The sequence below is a fragment of the Lampetra fluviatilis genome, chromosome 49 (assembly GCF_964198595.1).
Source record: "Lampetra fluviatilis chromosome 49, kcLamFluv1.1, whole genome shotgun sequence".
In the NCBI taxonomy this organism is placed as follows: Eukaryota; Metazoa; Chordata; class Hyperoartia; order Petromyzontiformes; family Petromyzontidae; genus Lampetra; species Lampetra fluviatilis.
The window spans coordinates 3666399-3682218 of record NC_136323.1 but is presented as its reverse complement, the minus strand read 5'-3'; the positions used below and the strand labels follow the sequence as shown (position 1 = coordinate 3682218).

Here is a 15820-nt window from a genome sequence, read left to right as displayed (position 1 = left end):
ACAGACAGAGAGAGGATCCGGTGGATGGGGGCTGCCCCTGTCTGCACCGTGGTGGGTGAAGGGGGGGGGTGCTGATGATAAGAATAACACGTGAACCGCGTGGATGAACCACTGTTGTAAATAGGCCTTTGAATGCTCACTGAGCTAGCTGACAAACCCTGAAGTCTGCGTTATGATCCACAACACCAATACCAACGCCACTAGGTGACGGTGACGTCACCACGGGGCTCGTGCCAGGCCAGGTGCACTTTGAGGTCACGTGAAGCGTGACAGGAGGAGGTCTCGGGACAGACCCAGCAGGTGCCATGGGTCGGCTGACTCAGATGACCGGTAGATGCACCCACCAGCTGTACCCCCCGACTGTGCCAGGCTAGGTGCAGGAGGGACAGACCCAGCAGGTTCCATGGGTAGGCTGACTCAGATGACCGGTAGATGCACCACCAGCTGTACCCCCCGACTGTGCCAGGCTAGGTGCAGGAGGGACAGACCCAGCAGGTGCCATGGGTCGGCCGACTGAGATGAGCGGTAAGATGCACGTTATGATCCCGTACACACACGCACGCACAGAGACAAAGTTCGCCCCCCCCACCCCCACCCTGTTGTAGCCTTAACAAACTTTGTTGGGGCAAGTGCCATTAGCGAGTAGCAGCACCTATGGAGGCCGGCACGGTACACTAAGGGGGCGGGTGGCCAGCACCGCGCCCAGCCGCCTTTGTTTTGACACACAGCACCAAGTACTCATTTGAGGCCGAGTAGAGCTAGGGGAGGCCCAAGACCGCAAGGGCGAATCATCACACCACGTGGCCACGAACGGGATTCGAACTCAGGTGGGCGTTCTGTTCTGCTTGATTAACAGGGGGGGTTAGGGGGGTGTGGAGGGGAGGGGTTAGGGGGGTGGGGCGGGGTTAGGGGGGTGTGGAGGGGAGGAGTTAGGGGGGTGTGGAGGGGAGGGGTTAGGGGGGTGGGGCGGGGTTAGGGGGGTGTGGAGGGGAGGAGTTAGGGGGGTGGGGCGGGGTTAGGGGGGTGTGGAGGGGAGGAGTTAGGGGGGTGGGGCGGGGTTAGGGGGGTGTGGAGGGGAGGGGTTAGGGGGGTGGGGCGGGGTTAGGGGGGTGTGGAGGGGAGGGGTTAGGGGGGTGTGGAGGGGAGGGTGATTGACAGTGAGGGGGGGGGATCAGAGGGAGGGGTTTGGGCAGCCACTGTTTGTTTAAGACGTCGCCCACTCAAGAGATAAACTCCCAATCAGTTGTCGTTGGTGGGCGGGGGTGAAGTGGTGGGGGTTGAAGTGAGGGGTGAGGGGGGGGGATCAAGGAGGGAGGGGGGGGGCAGTGAGCTGTGATGAATCCCAGCTGTAGCATCTCCCCAACCGGCCGAGATGAACCGAACGCGAATTGCAGTTTGGAGTTTGTTGATTAATCAATTAGCTCTGAGAGGCAGCTAGGCACGCCTACATCTCAGGTAGCCCCGCCCACTGTTAAAAGTAACTCCGCCTACTGTTAAAGGTTACTCCGCCTACTGTGTACAGGTGAGGTGCACAGGTGAGGTGCACAGGTGAGGTGCACAGGTGAGGTGCACAGGTGAGGTGCACAGGTGAGGTGCACAGGTGAGGTGCACAGGTGAGGTGCACAGGTGATGTGCACAGGTGAGGTGCACAGGTGAGGTGCACAGGTGAGGTGTACAGGTGAGGTGCACAGGTGAGGTGTACAGGTGAGGTGCACAGGTGAGGTGCACAGGTGAGGTGCACAAGTGAGGTGCACAGGTGAGGTGCACAGGTGAGGTGCACAGGTGAGGTGCACAGGTGAGGTGTACAGGTGAGCTGTACCTGAGTAAGCACACACAGGAGCGGGAGGCAGAAGAGAGGCGGCAGAACCCGAAACTGTGCTTCCCGTCGGCGTCGGTGAGCACAAACGTGAAGTTCTGTCCAATGTGTCCGTGTTTCACCCTGAGACACACACAGAGACACACACACAGAGACACACACAGAGACACACAGACAAAGAGACACACAGAGACACACAGAGACACACACAGAGACACACAGGCAAAGAGACACACACACACAAACAGAGACACACACAGAGACACACACAGAGACACACACACAGAGACACACACAAAGACACACACAGAGACACAAACAAAGACACACACAGAGACACACACACAGAGACACACACATACAAGACAAAGACACACACAGAGACACACAGACAAAGAGACACACAGAGACACAAACAAAGACACACACACAGATACACACAGACAAAGAGACACACAGAGACACAAACAAAGACACACACACACACAAACAGAGACACAAACAGAGACATACAGAGACACACAGAGAGACATACAGACACAAAAAAAACACAGACACACGCACATACAAGACAAAGACACACACACAGAGACACACAGACAAAGAGACACACACACAAAGACACACACACAAAGACACACACAGAGACACAAACAAAGACATAGACACACACAAACAGAGACACACACACAGACACAAGAAAAGACACACAGAGAAACAGACACAAAAAGACACAGACACACACACAAGACAGAGACACATATAAAATGAATAGCCATTACATTATCAAACATAGACACACACGCACACACACAAAGACAAATACCCCCCGTATAGCCTTAACAGACTTGTGGCAAGTGCTGTTAGCGAGCACCACCTATGAAGGCCGGCATGGCACACGAGGGGGTGGGTGGCCAACACAGACACCAGCCGCCTTTGTTTCCCCAGTGCTGAAGTTTACACACCACACCAGTTACTCATTTAAGGCTGAGTCGATCTAGGGAGACCCAGAACCCGTTCCGATTTTTTTTTCACGGACATTGACCGTGAACGGGAATCGAAATTTCGATTTAAAGCTTTCGTGACTGTAGGGATTCATCTTCTTGGTTCTTTCGGTAAAGTCACGTAGAAGGGAAGTAATAAAATAATAAAAATAAAACATAATAAAATAATTCTCACGACGTTTCGGCTGCTTGCGTTGCAGCCGAAACGTCGTGAGAATTATTTTATTATGTTTTATTTTTATTATTTTATTACTTCCCTTCTACGTGACTTTACCGAAAGAACCAAAAAAACGGGAATCGAACTTTAGTTTTATTTTGTTGAACCAGATGGGTACGCAGGAGGCCACCAGGATACGTCCCATTTGCAGGAGTCAACGAGCGAGTGAATGAGTTAACGAATGAGTGAGTGAATAAGTGAATGAGTTAACGAATGAGTTAACGAATGAGTGAGTGAATGAGTGAAGGAGTGAAAGACGAAGCTGTGTGTTACGTTGCAAGTTGATTTTGTTGAACCAGGTGGGAACGCAGGAGGCCACCAGGATGAGTGCCATTTGCAGGAGTCAACGAGCGAGTGAATGAGTTAACGAATGAGTAAGTGAATGAGTGAATGAGTTAACGAATGAGTTAACTAATGAGTGAGTGAATGAGTGAATGAGTGAGCGACGAAGCTGCGTGTTGTTACGTTTCAAGTTTATTTTGTTGAACCAGGTGGGAACTCAGGAGGTCACCAGGATGAGTCACATTTGCAGGAGTCAACGAGTGAGTGAATGAGTGAATGAGTTAACGAATGAATGAGTTAACGAATGAGTGAGTGAATGAGTGAATGAGTTAACGAATGAATGAGTTAACGAATGAGTGAGTGAATGAGTGAAGGAGTGAGCGACGATGCTGCTAGTGACCTAGGGCCGATGATCGCTGCCCCTGCGACCACGATCCCAGCTGAGTGACGTGCGGTGGAGCTTTGCGACTTGGAAAGATCGGTGATGTGGGCCGATGACGAACGTGATGTTGGTGATGTTGGGTTACCGACGGTGATGTTGGTGATGTTGGTGATGTTGGTGATACCGACAGTGATGTTGGTGATGTTGGGATACCGACGGTGATGTGGGTCGATGACGACGGTGATGTTGGTGATGTTGGGTTATCGACGGTGATGTTGGTGATACCGAAGGTGATGTTGGCGATGTTGGTGATGTTGGGATACCGACGGTGATGTGGGTCGATGACGACGGTGATGTTGGTGATGTTGGTGATGTTGGTGATACCGACGGCGATGTTGGTGATGTTGGGTTACCGAAGGTGATGTTGGTGATGTTGGGATACCGACAGTGATGTTGGTGATGTTGGTGATACCGACAGTGATGTTGGTGATACCGAAGGTGATGTTGGTGATGTTGGTGATGTTGGGTTACCGACAGTGATGTTGGTGATGTTGGGAGATACCAACACGGTGATGTTGGCGATACCGACAGTGATGTTGATGATGTTGGTGATGTTGAGATACCGACGGTGATGTTGGTGATGTTGGGAGACACCAATGTGGATGTTGGCGATGCTGGTGACGCTGGTGTTAGCGGAGGGTGTGTTTGAAGGAGCCATCACATGACAGGGTTACAAGCCGGGGTCATCACCCCAGGAAGTCGTTGAGAAGCGATAGGAAATGAGATCCTGCGTTTTATTTGTCCGGCAGTGGAAGGGAACACGGGGTGACGCGGGGTAACACGGGGAGACGATGCGGGGAGACACGGGGAGACGATGCGGGGAGATGCGGGGAGACACGGGGAGACACGGGGAGACGCGGGGTAACACGGGGAGACGATGCGGGGAGACGCGGGGAGACGCGGGGAGACACGGGGAGACGTGGGGAGACACGGGGAGACGCGGGGAGATGTGGGGAGACACGGGGAGACACGGGGAAACACGGGGAGACACGGGGAGACGTGGGGAGACGCGGGGAGACACGGGGAGACGTGGGGAGACACGGGGAGACACGGGGAGACGCGGGGAGACGATGCGGGGAGACGCGGGGAGACACGGGGAGACGTGGGGAGACACGGGGAGACGTGGGGAGACATGGGGAGACACGGGAAGACGTGGGGAGACACGGGGAGACGCGGGGAGATGTGGGGAGACACGGGGAGACACGGGGAAACACGGGGAGATACGGGGAGATGCGGGGAAATACGGGGAGACGCGGGGAGACGCAGGGAGATGCGGGGAGACACGGAGAGATGTGGGTGTTAGGTTTCGGGCTCCGATTAGTGTTAGGGGTTAGGTTTAGTGCTTTTGGTTAGTGGTGAGCGGTTAGGGTTAGTGGTTAGGGTTAGTGGTGAGCGGTTAGGGTTAGTGGTGAGCGGGGTTATTCGTACCTTTCCACATCGAATGGGAAGCAGAACTTGGCAATCGTTTTCACGACGTCCTGCGTCACACACATCACCACCATCACCAACATCATCACCATGACCAACATCATCACAATCACCACAATCACCACTATCACCAACATCATCACCAACATCATCACCAACATCACCACCATCACCACCATCACCACCATCACCACCATGACCAACATCATGACAATCACCACTATCACCAACACCATCACCACCACCGCCATCACCGCCATCACCGCCATCACCACCATGACCAACATCATGACAATCACCACTATCACCAACATCATCACCACCACCACCGCCACCACCACCGTCAGACAAAGACCCACACCCCATCTCATCTCGCCTATGCAATACGAATCCTGTATTGAGGCAGCAGCAACAACAACATAGATCCCACCTCCCTGCTCCCACCTCACTGCTCCCCTGCCCCCCCTCCCCACCATCTCCCCTCCCTACTCCCTCAATGTCATTGATCTCTCTCCTGCTCCCCACTTCTCTCGCACCCCTTCTCCCCCGCTCTCCCCTCGCTCTCCCCCCGCTCTCCCCTCCCTCTCCCCCCGCTCTCTCCTCCCTCTCCTCCCGCTCTCTCTCCCGGGCTCGTCCTAATTGAGTCCCAAGAGGCAGAAAGTCTCTCAGCCTCCCCCCTCCTCCCCCCCCCCCTCCTCATCCCTCTTGCCTCCAGCTCCCTCCCGCTCCATTCCTCCCAGCAAAACCCAGACCATGCCCCTGTCTCTCTCTCTCTCGCCTCTCCCCGCTCCTTACACTCCCCTCTCTCCTTTACTCCCCCCCCCCACTCCTTTCCTCTCCTTTCCCTCTCGCGTTGCCTCTCCCCTTGCTCACTCTCTTGCCTCTCCCCTCCTCTCCCCTAACATCCTTTACTCTCTCTTAATCTCCCGTTGCGTTTTCCTTTCCTCTGCCCTTACGACTCCTTGTCTCTCCCTTGTTCTCTCCTTGTCTCTCCCTTTCCTCTCCCTTTCCTCTCCCTTTCCTCTCTCTTTCCTCTCCTATCCCGTCCTCTCTCCTTACCTCTCTCTCTCTGCCTCCCCTCTCCCTCTCCTATCCCGTCCTCTCTCCTTGTCTCTCCCTTTCCTCTCCCTTTCCTCTCCCTTTCCTCTCCTATCCCGTCCTCTCTCCTTACCTCTCTCTCTCTGCCTCCCCTCTCCCTCTCCTATCCCGTCCTCTCTCCTTGTCTCTCCCTTTCCTCTCCCTTTTCTCTCCCTTTCCTCTCCCTTTCCTCTCCTATCCCGTCCTCTCTCCTTACCTCTCTCTCTCTCTGCCTCTCCTCTTGCTTGCCTCTCCCCGTCTCTCTCCTCCTTGGGGGAGTTAGCAGCTGGGAGCTGTAATCGTCACCCCCCCCCCCACGTCACCCCCTCCTCCCCCCCTCCCCCCCAAGGCATCTCCTTAATCCACTCTGATACCCGGGCCCCTCCCCCCATCCCCCCGCCAGCCCCCCACCACCATCACCCCCCCACCCCCCTCGAGCTAAACTCCCACGGGCCCCAAGGTCTCAAGTTTTTAACAAATCTCAACACCCGGAGGCTAGGGCTACCCCCCCCCCATCCCGTGAACCTAGCCTGGCACCGACGACTAATCGCGGTGGGGGGGACTGCGTGTTGTGGGACTGCTCAGCGGGTTCATAATGGCCGTGTCAGAGACGCTGAAAAAGCGCTTTAGAGCTGATCGGATTCCTCCAGCGTAAGTATCATGATTCCGATTCTGGCATTTTCTGAGGTTTCCGTGTTTGAGTCCTGGACTGGGCGTCTCTCAGCTACCTCCGTGTCGAGGTTCACGATCGCCGTGGCTACAGATACCGTCACGTGGCGGGTTCATAACAACAGCAGCCGTCATTCGCCACTAATTGGCGGTGACCACGCCGCCCCCGTGCCAGGCCAGGTGCACTTTGAGGCCACGTCAAGTGTCGAAGGCCCGCTGACAGGTCACGGGGACACGCTCAGGTGCCACGGGTTCATAACTCGCACTCGGACGCGCACTCGCAAAAGACAAAGATCCCCCGTGTAGCCTCTAACAGACTGCCGGGGCAAGTGCTGTTGGCGAGCACCCATGACGGCCGGCACGGCACACGAGAGGGTGGTTGTCCAGCACCACACCCGGCCGCCTTTGTCTCCCCAGTGCCGACGTTTACACCTTCGCACGTGTAACACGCTCACTCGCACACTCGCACACTCGCACACTCGCACACACGCGAACTCACACGCTCACGCTTCTGGCCCGAGGCGACCGAGCAGAGGCTCGGGACGGAGTTCAGAAACCAGCCGCCGTTGTCGTCGGCCGCGAAGTGGGAATTGAACTCGGCAGGTTCGTAGCGCAGCGCGCTAACCGCTGCGCCACCGCTCCCCAACACGAGCGCACATACGCACACACGCTCCTGTTTCACGCACACACCCTTTACACACTCGCCCATATAACGCGCAGATGACGCGAACGCCTCTCCGCCTGTCGTCTGGCAATGCACAAATGATTTAAACGTGTCATTCACGACACACACACACGTACACACACGCTCATGCACACAACATCGTACAACAAAGACAAAGATCCCCCCCGCCACCCGTATAGGCTTCAACAGACTGTTGGGGCAAGTGCTGTTAGCGAGCACCTACGATGGCCGGGCACGGCGCACGAGGAGGTGGGTGGGCAGGACCACGCCTTTGTGACACACTCACTCGCACTCACACAAACCACACACTATGCAAGTGTCCGATTCTTTGATCTCACACTCACACATTCACACGCTCACTCGGTCACAGACACACACTCACACACTCACCAGCTCACACACTCACACATACACACACACACATTCGCACACTCACTAGCTCACACACTCACACAAACCACACACTATGCAAGTATCCGATTCTACGATCTCACACTCACACATGCACACACTCACTCGGTCACAGACACACACTCACACACTCACCAGCTCACACACTCACACATACACACATTCGCACACTCACTAGCTCACAGACACACGTTTACACACCCGCTCACGCACTCGCACACACATTCGCACACCCATGCACTCGCTCAATCTCACGCTCACTCGCACCACCCCTGATCTGTCACTTCTCTCCGTCTTCTCAAACAAAAGCCACGAGACGCCAGTGGGGGGTCCGTGACCCCCCCCCCAAACCCCGCACCCCCCCCCCAACCCCCCACCCGCTCCACCACCTACCCAACCCCAACAGCAGCAACTCCGAACCCTTCCAGAGTCCCCTCGGAGCACAGACGTGGAGCGGTAGCACTGATCCCCCTTGGGGCTCAGAGGGCTACCCCCAGTTAAAGCCTTGATCCAAATCCCCTGCTCCCCCCCCCCCTTCCCCCACCCCTCCCCCGTTGAACCCTCACCAGCCACAACTCCCCGCATATCCACCGCGGTCTCTCCCCGCCAACCCTCCTCCACCCACCCCCCAAAATCAAAGACAATAACAAAGATGCCCTGTGAAGTCTACACAAGCTGTTCTGGTGGGGCAAGTGCTGTTGGCAGGCCGAGTGGACCTGATGTGTGTCTCCGGTGTTGCCGTGAGCGAGTTTGCAGCGCGGTGTGCATGTATAAAGATCCCTTGCGGAGCCTGCAGCAGGCTGTTGGGGCAAGTGCTGTGAGCGAGCACCTATGAAGGCCGGCGCCACGCCATGCAGTGGTGGCAGTGGTGTTATAGTGGTCTGGTGGTGGTGGTGTTATAGTGGTTTGGTGGTGGTGGTGGTGGTGGCGGGGTGGCTGTGGTGGTGGCGACGGTGGTGTTATAGTGGTTTGGTGGTGACGGTGGTGGTATAGTGGTTTAGTGGTGACGGTGGTGGTATAGTGGTTTGGTGGTGACGGTGGCTGTGGTGGTGGTGGCGACGGTGGTGTTATAGTGGTTTGGTGGTGGTGGTGGCAGGGTGGCTGTGGTGGTGGCTGTGGTGGTGGCGACGGTGGTGGTATAGTGGTTTGGTGGTGACGGTGGTGGTATAGTGGTTTGGTGGTGGTGGTGGCTGTGGTGGTGTTACGGTGGTTTCGTGGTAGTGATGATGGTGGTGCTGTTGTGGTGGTGGTGGTAGCATGATGGTGGCAATGGAGTTGTGGTGGAGGCATGGGTGTGGTGGTGGTGGTGGTGGTGGCGGGAGCGTCGGGTCTCCTGGGAGGGAGTTGAACCCTAACCCCCGTGCTTGCCTGCTGCTGCCGCGGGAGCTCTACGCACAATAATTGGTGACACGCTCGCTGGATAAATAGCCCGCTCGCCCCCACCCCCCCGACCCCCCCAACCTTACGCCCAGGACCGCACCCACCCCAAAAGATGATAATTGTGTAGTCCACTCAGTAACGTGATTTACCCAGCGTGGCAGCCTCGCCGAGTCTCAAGACTCAATTTGCACGGGAGGGTCCTGCCACAGTGCACTTGGCCAGTCCCGTTTGAAACAAAAGGAGATAAATGTTCGGATTGTGGCGACGATGACGATCGCGATGACGTTGGTGGCGGTGGTGGTCGTTACGATTAATGATTTTTACAAAGCCTCGTCGAGTCTCAATAAGGCTCTGTCGGGCAAACAGGATCTGTTTTTATACCTAATCTTAATTTATATATCGGAGCACATTCACTCAAGGCGCTTAACGAGGCTTACACAACGGTGACAAAATGGAACGATGGTGATGGCGGTTGTGATGATGACGATGATGATGTAATCAATTTACACGAGAAATCCAATTCCCGTTTAAATAATGAGCAAGCGATGATGATGATGACTACCCTCTCTTTAGCCAGGCAAGCCTCAGCAAAGTCTCAACGCTGTCGTTAATTCAGGAATATCCTCCTGCCATATCCATGTTAAAATAAACAAGCAGTCTTTTGATGATGATGACGATGGTGATGACGATGGTGATGACGATGGTGATGACGATGGTGATGACGATGGTGATGACGATGATGATGGCAATGGTGATGACGATGATGATGACAATGGTGATGACGATGGTGATGACGATGGTGATGACGATGGTGATGACGATGGTGATGACGATGGTGATGACGATGGTGATGACGATGGTGATGACGATGATGATGACAATGGTGATGACGATGATGATGACAATGGTGATGACGATGGTGATGACGATGATGATGACAATGGTGATGACAATGGTGATGACGATGGTGATGACGATGGTGATGACGATGGTGATGACGATGGTGATGACGATGGTGATGACGATGGTGATGACGATGGTGGTGACGATGGTGATGACGATGGTGGTGACGATGGTGATGACGATGGTGATGACGATGGTGATGACGATGGCGATGACGATGGTGGTGACGATGGTGATGACGATGGTGATGACGATGATGATGACAATGGTGATGACGATGATGATGACAATGGTGATGACGATGGTGATGACGATGATGATGACAATGGTGATGACGATGGTGATGACGATGGTGATGACGATGGTGATGACGATGGTGGTGACGATGGTGATGACGATGGTGGTGACGATGGTGATGACGATGGTGGTGACGATGGTGATGACGATGGTGATGACGATGGTGATGACGATGGCGATGACGATGGCGATGACGATGGCGATGACGATGGTGGTGACGATGGTGATGACGATGGTGATGACGATGGTGGTGACGATGGCGATGACGATGGTGATGACGATGGTGATGACGATGGTGATGACGATGATGATGGTGCTCGTGGAAAATACAGGCGGCGATGATAAATTGAGGATGCTGATGCCGCCAATTAGTCACCTGGGGTAGCCTCACCGAGTCTCAGGACGCTACTGTGCAGGAGGGTGCTGCTACGCTCCGATGCTTGGCCCGTGAACCGCATTGGTCGTCAAGAGTTTGTCTTTGTGCGGACGTGAAAAGTGGGCAGCTAATTTATCAATTATTAAAACATTTAATCGATTGACAGATTTCCGTGGCCGCTGGCTAGGTTTAAATTGTGGGGGGGGGGGGCACCTGTGACTGGAGGGGGGGGGGGGGGGAGAGTGACACGGGGGAGAGGGAACGCAAAGCGCTGAGAGAGAGAGCCACGGTGGCTAGGAGATGTTAACTACCTCGCCTGGTATACAGGAGGTCGTGGGTTTGATGCCGACCTTGACGCCTGCTGTATATTTGGAGTTTGTGTGTCTCTCTCATCATCATCACGGTGGCTAGGAGATGTTAACTACCTCGCCTGGTATACAGGAGGTCGTGGGTTAGATCCCAACCCTCACGCCTGCTGCTGTATATTTGGAGTTTGCGTGTCTCTATCTCTCTCATCATCATCACGGTGGCTAAGAGATGTTGACTACCTCACCTGGTCTACAGGAGGTCGTGGGTTCGATCACAACCCTGACGCCTGCTGCTGTATATTTGGAGTTTGCGTGTCTCTCTCTCTCTCTCCCCATGGTCGCGTGGATTTTTCCTCTGGGTCCTCCGGTTTTTCCCTTTCACATTTAGAATCCACATCACGCGTTTAGAGGATTTGGCTGCTGCTATAAATTTCCACTCGATAAGCCACTTCGTTGGGCTATCACTTGTGGCCAGGTTCCATCTGAAAAAGAGCTACGTGGCTCAGTGGTCCTGACCTAATATGACTCACACAGAGACCCACAGACTCACACAGAGACCCACAGACTCACACAGAGACCCACAGACTCACGCAGAGACCCCCAGACTCACACAGAGACCCACAGACTCACACAGAGACCCACAGACTCACACAGAGACCCACAGACTCAAACAGAGACCCACATACTCATACAGAGACCCACAGACTCACACAGACCCACAGACTCACACAGAGACCCACAGAGACCCACAAGGACCTAATAATGACTTCCAGGGGATACAGTCGTATTGAGAACATAAATCAATCCACGTTGTATTGTAGGACGATGATGATGAAGAACTGCCGATGATCATGACGATGGATGAGCGATGATGTTGATGTTGTTGACGATGCCTCACCTGGTCAGGGTAATCTTGTGGATATGTCCTAATCACCTCTGGGTCTGCACAGACAAACAACCAAAGACCAAAGACGCACAACACGCACAGCAATCGCACGCACACACACACACACAGACACCACGGTTAGTGCTGCTGCTGCTGCTGCTGCACACAGCAAAGGCTGGGCTCAAGGTTGAACACCGCTGTTGTCCCTCCGTAGCACCCGCACAGGTACAATTGCACGTCGACGCGCGCGCACACAGACAAAGCTCCCCCATGAAGTCCCACAGGCTGTTCGGGGGAAGTAGCACCCATGAAGGCCGACACGGCACGCGAGAGGGTCGGGTGGCCAACACCACGCCCGGCCGCCTTTGTCTCCCCCAGTGGCGATGTTTACACACCGCACCAGGTACTCATTTGAGGCCGAGTCGACCTAGGGGAGGCCCAGGGACCGGTTCAGATAATCGTCACTCGTGATGGCCGTGAGCGGGAATCAAACTCGGGTCGGCAGGTTCGTAGCGCAGTGCGCTAACCGCTGCACCACCACTCTCCACACTGTACACACCCCACAAGTACCCACACCTACCTTAGCCCCTCCCCTCCGTCCCCCCCAACATCTCCCTTCAGCCCCGCCCCCCAGCACGAGACGGTGCTGCGAGTCACGTGACACGTCTATTTTTAGCCTCATTTGGGCTCCCACTGAACCCCCCCGCCCCTCAGCCCCTCCCCAGAACCCCCCACGGCGACACAGCTATCCTAACGAGAGGTGTGCCTGCGTCTGTGTGCAACGTGCAGGTCGACTCGGCCTGAAATAAGTACCCGGCACTGAGGGACACAAAGGCGGCCGGGCATGGGGAGCTGGCCATACCAACCTCCCTCATGACGAGCCTCTACAGGTGCTCGCGAACAGCACTTGCCCCAAACGGTCTGCAAAATGCTCTACGGGGCATCTTTGTCTTTGTTACACAATAAGCTACCTGGCCTGTCGCTCCACATGGAGCTCGGGGTCTTCTCGGCCACAGTCATGCCCTTCCTTCTCCTCAAGAGGAACATCTGCGCCGGTTAGAAACATTCAGGCTGGGCCTGCCAATACGATCCATCCTGGGTATAACCAGGCTGGGTTGTGTGAGGAGCTCACAGATCCTTGAAAGATCTGCACACAGTCCCAAATCGGTGAGCTCCTCCGGCGGGCGAGGCTGCGTTGGCTGGGTCACGTAGCCCGCATGCCCAGCCACCGCATGCTGCCCAAGCAGCTTCTGTTGGGCCGGATGGAGGGGACGAAACGGGGCAGCACGGGCTGGAGAAGAGATGGACTGATAGGCGAGTGGGTGGGTGGATGGGTGGGTGGGTGGATGAGTGGGTGGATGGGTGGGTGGATGAGTGGGTGGATGAGTGGGTGGGTGGGTGGATGAGTGGGTGGGTGGATGGATGGGTGGATGGGTGGATGGGTGGGTGGGTGGATGGGTGGGGGGATGGGTGGGTGGGTGGATAAGTGGGTGGGTGAGTCGATGTAAGAGTGGGCGAGTGGCACGAGCTGGAGAGGAAGTGGACTGTTGTGGTGCAGAAAGTTCAATGGGTCGATGGTCTCAACCTAGTCACCAACGCCTTGACGCAACCCATCGACTCTCAACGAGGCCCGCAAACTCACGTAAAATACATGCACGAACATACAGACCCACAGAGTCACACGGACACCTACAGACTCTCACATAGGCTCACATAGAGACCCACCCACTCACAATGAGACCCACAGATTCATACAGCATATCGTAAACTAACATAGAGACCCATAGACCCACACAGAGTATTACAGACTCACATAGAGACCCACAGATTAACAGAGACCCAGACTCACATAGACACCCATAGATTCACATAGAGACCCACACACAGACTCACACAGAGACCCAGACTCACATAGACACCCAGACTGACATAGAGACCCACAGACTCACACAGAGACCCACAGAGACCCACAGACTCATACAGATACCTATAGACCCACACAGAGACCCACAGACTCACAGAGACCCACAGACTCACGCAGAGACCCACAGACTCACACAGACCCACAGACTCACGCAGAGATCCACAGACTCACACAGACCCACAGACTCACACAGAGACCCCACAGACTCACACAGAGACCCACAGACTCACAGAGACCCATAGACTACTCACACAGAAACCCACAGACTCGCACAGAGACCCACAGACTCACCCAGAGACCCAGACTCACACAGACACCCACAGACTCACGCAGACCGAGCAAGACCAAGACTAACACACAGATCCTCCTGATCCCCACTGTTCTCCCTCCTGCTCCCACCCCCTGCTCCCTCACCGAGTTAAAGCCGAAAATGAGATTATAGAGCCATGGTGCCTGACGAGGAGTGAGGGGGGGGGTGTTGGGGGGGGAGCAGCCCCCCCCCACTCCTCCCCTCCCCCCCTCTGTGTTGTCGGGTGCAGAGCGAATTTCTTAGCCAATTACCTCTGTGAACACTTCACTCAGAGGATGGCAGCAGACACGTACACACACACGTATATAGACACAAGACGAAGACAAAGATCCCCCGGATAGCCTTAACAGACTGTTGAGGAAAGTGCTGTTAGCGAGCACCTATGAAGGCCGGCACGGCACACGAGGGAGTGGGTGGCCAGCAACCACGCCCGGCCGCCTTTGTCTCCCCAGTGGCGATGTTTACACACCGCACCAGGTACTCATTTGGGGCTGAGTCGACCTAGGGGAGGCCCAGGACCGGTTCAGATAATCGTCACTGGTGATGGCTGTGAGCGGGAATCGAACTCGGGTCGCCGGGTTCGTAGCGTAGCGCTAACCACTACACTCGACACACACACAAACACGTATAGACACACGAATATCGATAGACGCACGTACATAGGCACATGCATGTACAGACACGCCACGCACACACACAAACACACGGGTGTAGAGATACACACACGCATGCACAATCTTAAATGAACCTCTTTCACACTGTACAAGTACATGCATGTAAATAAAAAAACGCGTGCGTGTGTTGCGTGCATGTGTATAAGCGACTGTGAATGGATATGACAGGCCAGGAGAAGTGGTGACTGTGTGTGTGCATGTGTGTGTATACATGTGCTCGTGTGTGTGTGTGTGCATGTGTGCGTGTATGTGTCCAGCCACCGCATGCCTAAACAGCTTTTGTTCGGCCGGATCGAGGGGGCTAAACGGGCGCGGCATGGGCTGGAGCAGAGATGGAGTGATGTGGTACAGGAGGATGTGGAGCTGAGTGGACTTGCCGATGACTGGTACCAGCGGTGTCAAGATCGGCCTCTGTGGAGGAGGCTCGTGAAGGACGCTACTGGGTAGTTGGAGGCAGTCGCCCTCCAGCAACAACGGAGGGCGGAGGAGCAACGCTCACAACAACGAGCGGAGCGCCGGGTGGCTAAAGCACAGCAAGTTGGTACAGTAGGGGGCACAGGTGGTGCATCAGCCAGTCATCTCGGTCATCTCGGTCAGTCGACCCGTGGCACCTGGGTCTGCCCCGTGACCTCCTGCCAGCGGGCGTTCGACACTTCACGTGGCCTCAAGGTGCACATGGCCTGGCACAAGCGTCGTGGTGACGTCACCGCCACTTAGTGGCGAATGGCGGT

The 15820-nt window shown here is 55.2% G+C and overlaps 1 long non-coding RNA gene across 1 annotated transcript in view; it reads right to left on the bottom strand.

The window, feature by feature from the left end:
• Positions 1 to 1859: 1859 nt before the first annotated feature.
• The window catches only part of LOC144948380 (uncharacterized), a 38845-nt gene continuing 24884 nt past the window's right edge, over positions 1860 to 15820 (bottom strand). The window contains exons 2-4 of the long non-coding RNA XR_013640150.1: positions 12194 to 12237; positions 5190 to 5239; positions 1860 to 1939 (exon numbers count right to left, since the gene is read on the bottom strand). This is a non-coding gene — a long non-coding RNA (uncharacterized LOC144948380). The remainder of the gene's footprint in view (positions 1940 to 5189; positions 5240 to 12193; positions 12238 to 15820) is intronic.